Source organism: Physeter macrocephalus, chromosome 2 (assembly GCF_002837175.3).
Source record: "Physeter macrocephalus isolate SW-GA chromosome 2, ASM283717v5, whole genome shotgun sequence".
Taxonomy (NCBI): Eukaryota; Metazoa; Chordata; class Mammalia; order Artiodactyla; family Physeteridae; genus Physeter; species Physeter macrocephalus.
The window spans coordinates 86850525-86857138 of record NC_041215.1 but is presented as its reverse complement, the minus strand read 5'-3'; the positions used below and the strand labels follow the sequence as shown (position 1 = coordinate 86857138).

The 6614-nt window shown below is 43.6% G+C and overlaps 1 long non-coding RNA gene across 1 annotated transcript in view; it reads left to right on the top strand.

Moving 5' to 3' along the window:
* The first annotated feature begins 3754 nt into the window (after positions 1-3754).
* LOC129392611 (uncharacterized) overlaps positions 3755-6614 on the top strand; it is a 52913-nt gene continuing 50053 nt past the window's right edge. The window contains exon 1 of the long non-coding RNA XR_008618785.1: positions 3755-4201. This is a non-coding gene — a long non-coding RNA (uncharacterized lncRNA). The remainder of the gene's footprint in view (positions 4202-6614) is intronic.

Here is a 6614-nt window from a genome sequence, read left to right as displayed (position 1 = left end):
GGCTTTTAAGGCCTTTTTCCTGTCTGTAACTTTGTATGATATGTAAAAAGTGCATTTACAGAAACTCGTCCAACATCAGTGAACACTCACACTTGAAGCCCTGAGTTGCTGTGTTAGAATTCCAATTACCCAAAGCTTCCAATGTGTGAGGAAACTAAGCCAGATGTAGGGGCCACCTGTATGTGCTTCAGTGGACAGCAGAGCTCAGCTCCCAGTTGACAGCTAGTGTCGACTGCCAGCCATGAGAGGGAGCCTTCTTCGACATCCAGCGCAGCTGAGCCTTCAGATGACTGTAGCCCTGGCCAACATTTGACAACAACTGCATGAAAGACTCCAGGCAGGATTCGCCCAGCTGAACCCTTCCTAAAATTCCTGTCAGACAAAATCATGAGCAAAATGAAATGAATGTTTTATATAAGTAGGTTTTAGGTGGATTTGCTATGTAGCAAAAGTAACAGGTTTTGTTACCTGGAAGGGTGTTACCAGGACCAGTGAGCATCAAGGTGACTGTCAGTGAAGGCTTGAAGGAGAGTGAGTGAAATGTTATTGGGGGCTGGAAGATAGAAGACCTTGGATATGTAGTGGTGGGAAGTTTATGAAAACTATCACTGCAGAATATAGAACTGCACCTAGTGAACTAATTGATCTGGATAAGGATATTTCTAGGCTAAATGTTGAAAGTGACAATTAAGGTTTTCTAGCTACTATCATAAAATGAAGATAAAGAGATATGAGTTAAAATAGAAATTATTCCATTTTCAAGCAGAATGTAGAACAAGTAAAAATGGCCCTGCTTTGCTAGGTTTAAAAATAAAACCAATTCTCATCCCTAGTCTCTCCCAGAAGAAGACTCTCAAAAGTAAAAAAGAGCCTCAGGGCAAAGAGTAAATCCAGGGTGCTGTCAGGAAACATGGTCTTAGGGTAAATATGAAGTAAAATGTATAACTGTAAAATCCTTTCTTAAGACATAGAAAGATTTAAGGTGATTTCTCAGAGACCCTTTCAAAAGCCTTCTATGAATTTTTAGGATGTGCCTCACGGCATCTCTATTTTCAGTTGAACAACAGCCCTTCTGAGAATTTTAAACAGTCTCATAGGGAACCCAAAGTAGAGATCTGCTCTTAGGTCAAATTTTCCTTTTTTGTATAGGGATACACTGTTCAAGATTGAATATTTTAAGCAAAAAACAAGTTATCATACCATTACATAAGCCAAAACCAACCCAAGTTTCAAATGAGGATTTTTTTTTGAAGTTTACCTCAACAGACTCTAAAATATAACATTCTGTTTGGAAGGGGAAGTGTGTACATGGCCATTGTGATTTTGCCTGACCAAAGTCCCTTACCAAGCTCCATTTGTTGAGACAGAGTCCCCGAGATGTAGGACATCTACCGTTGAATCAGTTATCAGCAAGCTTTGGAATCCCCAGCAGAGGCTGCTAATTTGTTAACCATATACTAGTTTGCATTCTCAGGCCGTCCAATTTGAGGGAACAGACAGCAGGATTGTGAGTTTGAAGAGAGCATGCTGTGTTGCAATAGTGGCAGGTTTCAGAAGCAGAGATGTGAGGGAGATTAAAAGAAAATTTACAGGCTTGGCATTAGGAGGTACACATGATCTCAGTCCTGCCAGAGCTTCACCTCTGTGACGAAATACTTGACAGCATCGACAGGTGTACTTGATAATGTGGAAAGTTGCAGAGACTGGTGCATCTGTTCCCCTACCATGCACCAACAGGAAGGAGAAAATTTCTCTGGAAATGTGTTAATGCTAGAGAGTCTTTTGCAATGAGCCATATGACAAGGTGCTATTGAACAGTTTGGAAAATCAGATTCAGTCAAAGCATGTTATTACAAGAGCGACATACAGTAAGGCATTATTGGAGAAGCTTTAGAATGGGAGATCTAAATTCGCCTTGTTAGTAAAGATTTATACAAGAAGAGGAGAGAGAAAGGTGACAGATGCTGTCTTGATGGAACCCAACCAAATGGCAGACTTGAACTGGAGACCTTAGTAGAGACTTGGGGAGTTGCAGCCGATGTTGCTGGTTTAACAGCCTTCCCAGTAAAATCAACTTCCCTGTAAGTAAGGTCCCAGAGAGTTGTTTCCAACTTCCAGCTCGGGTCTAAAACTCAGAAAACCTGGTGAGAGACTGTGTCCATTAACTTAGTGTATGAAGTGTGATCTCAGAGAGAACAGCTAGGACCATCCACCTTTAACTTAGGAGCTACTCATTTATATGGTACATTTTTTTTTTTTTTTTTGCTGTGCGCGGGCCTCTCACCGCTGTGGGCTGTCCCGTCGCGCAGCACAGGCTCCGGATGCGCAGGCTCCGGACGCGCAGGCTCAGCGGCCATGGCCCACGGGCCCAGCCGCTCTGCGGCATGTGGGATCCTCCCAAACCGGGGCACAAACCCGTGTCCCCTGCATCGGCAGGCGGACTCTCAACCACTGCGCCACCAGGGAAGCCCTATATGGCACATTTTTAATGCATAGGTTGCCAGGTGGAAGTAGCTTCCTCCCCCGCCCCGCCCCCCCCACCGCCTTTTAAAATTTTGTTATAGAAAAGACGGGTATTTCCAAGCAAACAACACTTGCTAGGGGAGACTTTCCTTAGCCATCCAGAAACTAAGAGCAGAAAACAAGAAGGAACCAAGGAGACAACTAATCCCTGCAAGCAAATTGCCCAATAGATACTCTGGATCCTTCTTCTTGTAGGAGGCAAAGATCATGCATGTAAGGGCTGAAAACAACAGAAGCTAATGCTCCTTCCTTGTATGTAGAAGTCATTAACCCAAAAGTCAGCCTTGATTCTGAGAGTGGAAGAGATGATAGAGGACGCTAGTGGGAATTTTTTTTTCAGGCCCATATTCTCTAAAGCTGTGATCTTCAGGCTAGGGACAACTGTATAACACCCAGAAAGCAATATGCCACAGAGATGGCTGCTGACACAGGAAGACCCTGCCTGATTAGGATGGGGCAGCAGCGGTATTGGCACAAGTGACTAGCACTGTGTAGGTGAGTGTGAAAAACCTTCCAGTATCCAAGTGACAGGGCAGAGTCACAAATAAATAGCTCAGGTGCCGATTCAAATCCTCAAAGGGGAAAAAAAAAAAGAGTTGTTTGGGCTCACAGAGGAGTTTGAGGCTTAGGTGCCAAAAGTAAATTCAGTCCTGTTTTTTCACCCATACCTCAGAAGAGGCTTTGTACAGAAGGGGAGCAAGAGGCTCCATTTCCCCCTCAGGATGCTGTATTTGATGCTGTTGTGTACCACCCACATCCCCTTCTAGAACCAAGTTCTCTCCAAGTTGACTGGAATTTTGGATGGTGACAGCTCACAGCTGTGTTCTTCTACAGGAATTGCCCCTGGCTCAAGGAAGTGGCTTCACTCAAAGTTATGCCCTCTTCCTGGGATGCAGCACACATTCAATGCCTGGGTCATACAGAATACAAAGATTTGTCCCCCTTACCTTGATTCTCAAGACATCTCTAAAGGGCCATTCCACCTTCAAAAGTGGATTCATGGAATCCACTGAGGCTGTTCTTATAACAGAGCACCTTCCCTTTTCACGTGTCCTTGATTAGCAGTAATTCCCATAACAAATTAACTTAAACATTTTGATACTAAGTGTCACGACACTTTGCTACATGCTAGGAAAATCAAAGTTATGACCTGGTCTCTGACTTCAAAGAGATTTTAACTTATAGAAATGATAAATGACTCCAAAGTATCATACAAGGCTGTATGGCCTAAGCATGAAGGTGCTGAGTCATTCAGTCATTAAACTGTAAGTCATTCAGTCATTACACCGTAAACACCTGTACTGCTTTGTGCAGAAGTATAAAGGTCAGTAAGGGTTGAACACTGCTTTTAAGGATTTCAGTGGATTCAGGGGAGGGAAGGTTTTTTTCTTGACAAGAGTTTCTTCATGGAGGCTCCATTTGTTGGTTTACATATGTCCTCGCTTCATTCGGAAAAAGAATTTGAGTTGGATCAGAAAAAGAAATTAAGTATTTCACAAAGGGTTGGAGTGTGATAGGGTAGGAGGGAAACTCCACGATGAAGGAATAACATGAAGGCAGTAGGTAGAAGGCCGTATTCCTCACAATGGTTTCTGATAGGGTCTTTTAAAATTGGCACCGGAGGAGAATATTTAACAGGAAAAGAGAGTCTAAAGTGAGGAGACGCCTGAAGACAAAGGTAAGGAATTCTGGTTTTGTTTAGTAGGAAGCATAAAGATTTTCTCCTTTATCTCCTATGTTTATTTACAACTTTATTGTCTAGCTCAGTCTCTATCCCACGTCCTGCCATTTATTGTTGATGGTGGTATCACGATCACTGTACTAGACATCCTCATTTTATGACTCACCTTCATTCCATTTCATTTGTCTCCATCCTTGGCCATGCTTGTCATCTCACTTTTTTTTTTTTTTTTTTTTTTTTTTGCGGTATGTGGGCCTCTCACTGTTGTGGCCTCTCCCGTTGTGGAGCACAGGCTCCGGACGTGCAGGCTCAGCGGCCATGGCTCACGGGCCCAGCCGCTCCGCGGCATGTGGGATCTTCCCGGACCGGGGCACGAACCCGTGTCCCCTGCATCAGCAGGCGGACTCTCAACCACTGCGCCACCAGGGAAGCCCTGTCATCTCACTTTAATAATAAACTGTTGTTGTTTTAAACCACTTGGTTTTGGGGTAGTTTGTTACACAACAGTAGATAACTGATACACAATTTGGACTTTTGCCCAAAAGCATCACTCAGGGTAGCCTTGAAAGACAGCAGTGAGGGACAGTCTCACCATTGGCAGAGGTTTGGGTGTGTGCATGATTATCTATTTTGTGTCAAAAGAGAAGCAGGTTGATATAAGATTATACATGGACTCATTAGCAGTGACGAACGGTTTGGTTAATTGTTCAGGGGCTTGGAAGGAGAAAGAAGAGTGAGAGTTTTCGAGAAGAGGCATTTGAATTGACATATAAACATGGGCATAAAGTGTGGATATCTTTGATTCACATCAAAATGCCCACCAGAGAGAATCTGTTTAAGGGGCACTAAATAACCATGTAGAATAACTTAGCCAGTCTTTGTTGAAAGTCACTCCAGTGTTGCACAAAGCGTTTATACAGGAGAAATTATGGAGACAGGGATGGAGGCTGTGCATGAGCCCAACAACGTGGACTCACCAGAGTAGACCTCATACTGCTGCTGCCAATCATCTAACCTACCAGCAGCAAGACTAATGCTGCCCTCTAATATGGCACTGTACCTTGAGGGGACCAACTAGACAAAGTTGATTACACTGTGTCTGTGAAATCTCCAGAGGCAGAAATTTATTTTGAGTGGTGTTCTCTATATGATTACCTTTCCTGCTCATTAGACTCACAGGCTGCACCATTATCCATGAGCAAACAAAATGTTTGATCTACCAATATGTGATCCTACATAAATTTCATTGGCCCAAGCAATGCACGTTACATCAAATGAGGTGTGACAGTAGGCATCTGACCATGAGATTCACTGGTCCTATCACATTTTACCACCCTGATTCTGCCGGCCTGATAGTGATGGAATGGCTTTTTGAAGGTATACACCTAAGGTGGAAAGTTGGAAATTATACTATGCAAGAATGTGGTATATACCTTCATCCTACAGAATCAAGAGCACACCCTAAATCATCAACCATTATGTGCTGCTGTATTCCCCAAGGGAAAATACGTAGATCTGGGAACTAAGGGTTGCAAGGAGAAGGGACTATGCTTATTATCACTTCTAATGACCCATTTGGTGAACTTGTTCTTCCCATCCCCACAACTGTAGGTTTTTAATGGCACATTAAATATAATACATTTGGCACACAAGTGATCTGCTTAGAGAAGAGAGTGAAGGGAAGGGGGTTCTTGGTATTGCTCTAACCAATTTTAATGGTAAATGGACATGTGCAGAAGCCACAACCTGAAAAGGGCACAGCAGCTATGGGCCCAGACCCCCTCGGAAAGGGGCCTGGGTCATCCACCAAGTAAGTGCCTGGAGACCAGCTGACTACCCACTGATTGTCAAGGGTGGGTGAACTCTAGTAGATGAGGTTAATAGATGAGGGAGACTATAAATATCAGGTGCAGCCTAGAGACTAGTTGGAGGGGTGAGGGCAACTGAGGGTGGGGGAGGAAGGAGAAAGGGAGAAGGAGGCTAACACTATTTGTCCCACTAAACTTCCTCTAAAAGCTTTCCGAGGAAAGGAGGAGAATTGTAATCTTGGAGGAGTTGTTTCCTTGTGGAGGGAATATACTGTGCAAAGCAAGTGGAACTAAATGGCATGGAATGGATTGTAGTGGATGCATTTGGAGACCTCCTAGATTCCCCTTCCTGGTTAAGGCTTCATGGTCCCAGATGCTGGGAGTATTGATTACTGATTACTTACAGTTGCATCCAACTCTGGGAATTGCCCTCAGCTGAAGGAAACTGCCATGCTCAAGTTTTAGCTCTAGTTCCTGGGGGCAGCCATATCTGATGATTGATTGTTGTGGGGTACATTCCTTAATGTGGGACATCTTTGTAGGATCATCTCATTCTTTTTTTTTTTTTTTTTTTTTTTTTTTTACGGTACGCGGGCCTCTCA